The sequence below is a fragment of the Poromitra crassiceps genome, assembly GCF_964638095.1.
Source record: "Poromitra crassiceps genome assembly, chromosome: 3".
Lineage (NCBI taxonomy): Eukaryota > Metazoa > Chordata > Actinopteri > Beryciformes > Melamphaidae > Poromitra > Poromitra crassiceps.
In genome coordinates this window covers 62,812,837-62,821,252 of record NC_139625.1, presented here as the reverse complement: position 1 = coordinate 62,821,252, position 8,416 = coordinate 62,812,837, and positions in this window count along the sequence as shown.

Genomic DNA, 8,416 nt, shown 5'->3' with positions numbered 1-8,416 from the left:
CACCCACTTTAAACCTGAATAAAGTAATAAAACCACTAGTAAACCAGTAGGCGGCGCTTGGCCTGCTGTTCAGTGAGTGGCCTGGCCTGGCCTGCAATTTTTTTTTTTTTTTTTTTTTTTTGCAGGCCAGGCCAGGCCAGGCCAGGCCAGGCCAGGCCAGGCCAGGCCACCGGGCATTTGCCCGACGTGCCCGATTATGCAGTCCGCCACTGTGTGTGTGTGTGTGTGTGTGTGTTTGAATGAAATACAGTTGCTGAAATACTGTACAGTTGTTATTTTGTTCATGATGTTCTCGTTTGCTGTGTGAGAATGATAGTTATTGTTATTCTGCTCTTAATGTTCTCACTTGCTGTGTGTGTGTGTGTGTGTGTGTGTGTGTGTGTGTGTGTGTGAGTGAGAGAGAGAGAGTTTGAATGAAGTACATTTGCTGAAATACAGTTCTTAGGTTTCCCATTTTTTGTGTGAAAATGATAGTTATATGTTCTCACTTCCTGAGGTGCTACCCCTTGCATTGCATGAGAATTGTGTGTGTGTGTGTGTGTGTGTGTGTGTGTGTGTGTGTGTGTGTGTGTGTGTGTGTGTGTGTGTGTGTGTGTGTGTGTGTGTGTGTGTGTGTGTGTGTTTGAAGTAGGCCTACATTTGCTGAAATACAGTTCTTAATGTTCTTTTGTTTGAGTTTGCTAGTTCTAGTGCTGCCCTTTGTACATTGTGGCTGTGGCTGACAAAAGTTACCAATAAATGATGTTATTAGGAATAAATGTGCCTCCTGCGTAAACTGTGCAGCTGTATTAATTAATACACAGGACAAGATGTTACTATCCCTTGTGCCAAAATCTGAGGAAAAACACATTTAGAAGCCCAATCCAGAATAAAAAAAACAAGCTAACAGGCTAACAAACTAATAAACAAGACACAAATCATCAGTTACCTACCCTAGCCAACAGCAGTATGAAGCATGTCATTGGGGTTTTCAAGTGGGCACCTTCCTTCACCGACGTTTCGTTAAGTTAGGCCCACGACACCTCAAGAAGGCTTAACGGTGTAATCCAGCGTCCTGGAAACACCCCCCTCCATGCTACCACCGCACAACTGCATATTACCTCACTAAGCCTAGCTATCCAGGTCGGTTCGGTATGACATTCCTAACTACACCACCACTGTCAATGATTCAGCCCTGTTGATGCGGACCGTCAATCATGACCAACAACAAACAATCCCTAACTACACCACCACTGTCAATGATTCAGCCCTGTTGATGCGGACCGTTAATAATGACCAACAACAATCAATCTGACCTTAGCGAGCTCCCCAGCTAGCATGTTTCCTCCTTATCCACAGCCATTCACTTGCTCGTTCTGCTGCCTGAGACATGTTGCTAACCGCAAGTTTCAGGCTCCGTCCCCGAATGCCCAACTCAGTTAGTAGGGCAATAACGGACTTTGCCACAAAACCACGGCAGCCCACCTCTACAGGCCGCACTCAAGCCCTCCAACCTCGCTGCTCTGCCTCTGCTGCCATTTCAGCATACCTAGCTTTCTTGCGCTCATAAGCCTCCTCAACTCGATCTTCCCACGGGACTGTGAGTTCGATAAAATAAACTCTCTTCTCTACCTCAGACCACAGTAACAAGTCTGGACGTAGCCGGGTGGTAACTATATATGCTGGGATGACTAGCTGTTCATTCAAGTCAACCCCTGAATAATAGACTGTATTTTAATGTTGGTCATATGGTGGTACTTGGAGAGCCAACTAATTTCTCAGGTGGTACTTGGTGTATAAAGGTTGAGAACCACTGGCCTAAACCCATCAAGTTGTTTTAGTTGCCTAAGCCCATTTTAGTTGCCTAAACCCAACCAAGTTGTTTTAGTTGCCTAAACCCAACCAAGTTGCTTTAGTTGCCTAAACGTAACCAATGCTGTGGGCGTGTTTACTTTCACTTTTAATTAATGGCTGAGGAAGGTAACCGGTGTCGCAAAAAATGCCGAAAAACATTCACATGTTTGGCAAGTGGGCTCCTGACCAAATGTCAGTATTTGATGAGTTGGGAGTGTGTTGATCTATGACGATCAAAGTGAAAAATCTGAAACTGTAAAATGCAACCATAAGACTATTTATTTCTTCTTTATTTATTTCTTCTTTATTTATAAAGTGTGTGTAACTTCAAACCACAATACATGGCGATTATCTCTGAGAGCCACGCTAATGCTTTTCTTGGTACTGTAACATCTCTCTTTGACTATGCTGACCACCAGATACCAACACATCATCACACTATCAGTGCCAGGCAACACGGCACATCCATCCCACGTCAGCACACACTAATGGCTTTGGTATTTTTATTTTTTAAGCCAAAGGGGAAAATAATAATCTGTCTCTCTGTTTGTCTTTCCATTCTTCTCTCACACACAATTCAATTCAGGTCAACTCAAAAGGCCTTATTGGAATGACATTTGACTCCCTGTCTGTCTGTAATGTCTGTCTGGTCTCTCTCACCCACACCCCCTAGGGTGTTTCCAAACTGAGACATGGGTGAAGGCCTGGGTAACTTGAACCCCACCCAACCCAGACCCCCCTCCCCCCCCCCAACCCCCCTTGCTGGAGTTAGATACTGTATGCCGGGTTCTCATGGACACGCTGCCCTTTTGGAAATTCCCTGGCGGCCAGCAGTATGGCCCTGTCAATGCAACTGTGGTGTCCGCACAAGACTTGAATTATGAATTATCAGCGCAGCTTTGATGTGGCGGACAAATTAAAGCACGGCGGGCCGGGGGCCCATCAGCACGGCCACAGCCGATATCGGGTTATGCTCCGCTCAGCGAATGTATGACATTGAAATCATTCTTTTTCAACAACAAAAATCAGTCACCAAAAATAGACTCATGCCATAGGATCTTGTTCTATGCACAGAGAAAATCTGTGTGCATTAGGGCTATTTAAAAAGTGAAGGATAAAGATAAGAGTGATGATAAAAATGTACTGCTATAAAACGGTGTCCTCTGCTGTTGCAATCAAAATCAAATGGTACAGAGGTTTTGTCTCAGATGCCAAACCAGGCCACATGAAGGCAAATCCATTTAGAGCAAATTCAATTTGATGAAATTAAATTAAGATCAGCAGACTTGCATGTGCCCCCGGATGTCTCCTGTAGTCTCTCTCCATGGTCTCTAATCTCTCTCTGTCTAATTAGTTACAACCTCACTGCAACGCTGCCACAAGCATAGAACTGTTCTGCAAATCCACTCAAGTTAGACGTGTCAGCGTAGCTGTATACGTCAGGCTATTGTTCATAGTGTGTGCTCCTATCAGAAATCCACAAATAATAAAATAAAGTGGAAAAACAGTTTTAAGGAAATGCATATACTGTATTGGAAACATTTCAGATGCAAGGCTAAACAGCAATAACTCTTTAAGAATATTTGACGTAAAAAAAGTGTTGATACAAGTCAGGATCTGCACAGGATTTCATCATATAGCTCGTTAATGTAGCATGCAGGTGATTATTCCAAAAATGCTGACCACCACCGCCTCCACACACACACACACACACACACACACACACACACACACACACACACACACACACACTCTTAACATTTGCACTTAGCTCTGAAAAAAAAGACACACACACACACACACACACACACACACACACACACACACACCGAAGTGTATATACTTTCACACACGCGCACACACACACACATCATTTTGACTGCAACACGAATCCGCTGTCAGCCAGGCTCCATGCAGTCTTACCTCTGGTAGCGAAGCTGTAGCCCAGGCTGCTGTAGTGCCTCTGCAGTGCCGCTGGCTCTGTGCCGTCAGAGAGAGAAAGCGTTTATCCTCAGTGTGAATCCACAGTTCCCTCTGGCTGCGTCTGCGTCCCCTCCCTCCTGCCTGCTATGTGACAGTCCCCGCTCTCCTCTCTGTCCTCAGCTGGCCTCGCTTACAATCCACGTGGAGCGATAGGTGGGAGAGGAGAGGAGGAGGAAGAGGAGAGAACTGTGTGGGGGCGGGGGGGGGGGGGAGTGAGTGGTGATGGTGGCTGGTGATGGTGGCTGGGGACAGTGAAGGAGAGAGAGAGATGGACAGAGAGAGAGAGAGCAGAGGGGGAGATAGGACCTTCCATGCAGATATCAGCCCTGTTGCAGCTAAATTTAAACTACCCTCCCTTCTGACGCCTTGAGCCACAGCCCCCTGCCTCTCTCACTCACACACACACACACACACACACACACACACACACACACACACACACACACACACACACACACACACACACACACACACACTCTCTCTCTCTCACACACACACACACACACACGCACACACACGACTCTGACTGTACCATATGGCCCTGACAGAGCCCTTGGGACCCCGGGGGCAGGGTGGGGGGGGGGGGGGGGGGGGGGGGGTGTTAGAGAGTGATAGAGAGAGAAGGCTCTTTGGATAAAATGTCACGCGTCACAATGCTAATGTGACAATGTCATGTTTGTGATGGACGCAGCACTCCTGGACGACACTTTGCGTTGTGTTTTGAATTTAACCGCAAGATGCAGTTCGTGTTTCTTTACTGTTCAAGCGCAAATTCAACCACACAGGTATACGCTGACGTATCACTACAGTAGCCTTAAAGTATAGCCTAATGGCCATTGTATCACTTCACAGAAAGTAGTGCCAAATGCCTATAAATAGCCTACTGAAATAATTAATTCCTTTTCCAGATATATAACAGTTTGGCATTAGTCAAAGTAGGCTACATTCAGTTGAGGTATAGGCCTACTGCATGTGATGCACTGTAAACTAGAGTTGATGAGGTTATCATTGTGTTGCCTTTTAAAGGACCTTTATGAACTGCTTATTCTGTGCAATAAGATATTTGTGCACTCACTGAATATTGAGTGTCGGAGCCCTCTCACTATGCAATACAATATATGAGCTTAAAGTCGAACTGAACCTGTTCGTCACGTGCATAATGAGTCCGTTTCAGACTGAAAACATAGTTTGTCTAAGATGACAGGTTGAGAGGCGGGTCATTGTATCATGTCGATGATTTTATTTGACAATTCTGGGGACTGGATTGGGCTTTGGCCAATCCTGGCGTGTTCCGCCTCCAAATTGAGTGGGATTCAGTGTGTTGTGGCGCTCCCCTCGGGAAGAGCCTTTTGACGGAAGGAGTGGAGCTCAGCGAGCCGCAGGCAGCCAGCTGCCTTCGTGTTGCCGAGCGGAGAGTGCAGCACGTCGGCCTGAAATCTCCGAAGTGCAACCCCTGACAACCAAGCTCTCGGATGCGCGCAGCCTTTATCGCTGCTGTAAATACGATATCCCTGGAATGCGCGTTTTAACGAGCCAGTTACATTTCTTTGTATTCTTCGAGATTATAGTTTTTGTTTTTTGTTCATGTTTCTAACAATTGGCCAATTAGTAGTTAGTTTATGGGATAGGAATTCTGCCAGATGATAGGCACTAGGCGCCATTTTCTACTTCATTTGGAAGAGAAAATTATCCTGAAATGAAGATTTGATTGACAGCTGCATGTCCTGATATGATTGGTTGAAATGGGGTAGAAATTTCATAGTACTAGGTGACGTCGGCAAACTGTACATTGCTGTTATCAATGAAATCTTGAAAAATGAACTTTTGATGTGAAAAACAGTGAAAAACGAAAGAAATTAGATTGTTGTGATTTTCTTTGCATACATCATTAAATAGGTGCACTGCATACCAGGTATTTGAACTAAAAGAAAATAAAAAAGTCATTTTTGGGTTCAGCTTGACTTTAAAGCCCCCCTCCAGTGTATTTTGTAATTGTTAAGATATTTCATGTGTTACTGTGTCTTTCCCTTCTCTGCTGATTAGCCACAATGTCCCCCAGTGTAATTTGTTGACAAATAACCTTATTTTGGGCTCAAAGTCCTAAACTAAGCTGTTGGTAAAAACGGGTGATGACGTCATTGTTGTCTAACGAGTGATGTGTCATAAGGCTCTTTCACACTGGCCTTGAAAGCCGAAAAATGCACGGAAAATAGGATTCGCGCCTCCGATGTGAAAGTCGTGAACGCGCTTTGGTGGACAATTGTTTTACGCCTTTTGTCCCGCGACGGTAGGTAGTAACAGCGCCGGGTTACCTGGCAACCCGCCTCCATTTAAAAGCGTCGTCGCAGCAAGCCGGAAAAGGTGGGAATGGTCAGCTCATTCATAAACAAATTACAGGGGAAATCACCTCATGTATCAAGAAAGTGCAGGAGTGAAAGTAAAAAAAGTAGCCTATACAATCATGACTGCAGGGACGCCAGGAGGAATGCTCCGTGCGGTTAGGCTTTATGCTCAAACGATGTTGACATTAGTAGGTACAATTAACGGATATAATAATCTTCAGAGGGCTATAGCTGTCTGTGGCGAGTTGGTCTGAGGTTATTCCCTCTCGAAATCAGCTCTGTGCATTGACTGCATTCCCTTACAAAAACTACTAACGTTAAGTAGTCATGTGCATTTATAGCCTATACTATTCCCCCGACGAACGTTATGCAGACTGCAGCTGTTTGATATGCGGGCGGTCGTGTATCGTATATCGATCTGCCCGCCCACCTACTAGGAGGAGGGAAGTCTTGTTGTTGAATTAATTCGTTCATCATACAGTAGCCTAGGCTACACTAACCTATGAAAATATTCATTTGAGCTAGGAGGAGCTGGAAATCCCTCCGCTCGCCTTTCAATCCGGGAGCAGGGGATTTCACCTGAAAGTACACTGCAGCACGGGGATGTGGCCGTGCTGCTTGGCTCTGTGTGAAAGCAATTTCTGTGGCGAGGGTGCGAACTTTGCGGGACTCCTAAACGGCAATTTTTGCGCGATCTGTGTGTGAAAGAGCCTATAGACAATATTTACAGTGAATACCATCTGTCAATCTGGGAACCCAATGGTAAAAAATAAAATAAAACACTGGGGACAGGCTCGTTTGAATGCCTGAATAACCTAAACTCAAGGGACTCCGGTCGGCAGCGGAAGAAAATCCGCAAGCTCTGCCATTGGCTCCGACCGACCGGCTCTGACCATTTATGGATTTCCTTTCCACTCCCTGCGTGTCGCTCTCAAATCCCTCTGTCGCTATGAAACAACAATGCTAGCTCATTGCTACCGGTTGCTACATGCTGAAAATGGTAAGTTTTACTACACACTGGTTGACTCTTGGTCACGTCCACTCCATTTTGTTTGGGTTAAGAGCAGATGCGAGCCTGCCCTCTACGAGTGTTATTCGGCTTTTCACAGAGCTTGCCGACAGATATAATAAGGAAGCAGTCTGAAACTAACGTTAGTTCAGTGCGGTAGTAGCTTGACAGCTAACATTAGCAAACAACACACATACAGTACAGTGATTTAGCTCAACACTCACCAGAAATAATAAGTGTCTAGCCAATCTGCTCCCACAATTGAGCCTTTCTGTCTCTGTTGCGATAGTTTCTCCATATAGTTGCCAGAAAAGGAGCACCCGACACCAGCGTCTTTCTGAAAAGTTAAAATATTTTCAGCTGGAAGCGCTGGGAGTCGGGCGCACAAAAACGCTGGAGCGCTCTGAAAATAGACGCTGGGCGCTGCGCACTTTCTCTAGACGTCTCTAGACAATCTCCCCCCATTGGAAACAACTGAAAATAGACACCGGAGCTGATGAAAAGACGTTAGGTGGACACAGGCCCTTTTGCAGTGGAACATAAGTGGAACTATCTTCAGTTCTTATCAATCTAAGCTCTTTGGCACAAATGATGACGTGTGTTGTTACAGCGCGTTTGCATGTACTATTTCATCTAACAACAACGTGAAATAGGAAACACTGACTGGAGGGGGGCTTTAAATTTGCCCAAGGACCAAGATGTGCATACAATCACTTCTCACTGTAGCCATGTGATGTGCATACAATCACTTCTCACTGTAGCCATGTGATGTGCATACAATCACTTCTCACTGTAGCCATGTGATGTGCATACAATCACTTCTCACTGTAGCCATGTGATGTGCATACAATCACTTCTCACTGTAGCCATGTGATGTGCATACAATCACTTCTCACTGTAGCCATGTGATGTGCATACAATCACTTCTCACTGTAGCCATGTGATGTGCATACAATTACTTCTCACTGTAGCCATGTGATGTGCATACAATCACTTATCACTGTAGTCATGTGAGGCGGAAGGGAGGGGGGAGGTTTGCTCCAAAAGTAGACGTGGGAGCCTCTCTGAGTCCTGACCCGTTGCACTTTCTGATGTGACCCGGGACAGGGTCACCGCAGACAGTCGAGCCACAGGCAATGTCTTTCTCAACACCCAGCAGAGGTCAGAGCCATAATAGACTTATGGGCATTGTTTGGCTTTAAACAGCATGCAAAGCTTGTGCTAAAATAAACTGCTTTTAAACAAATTT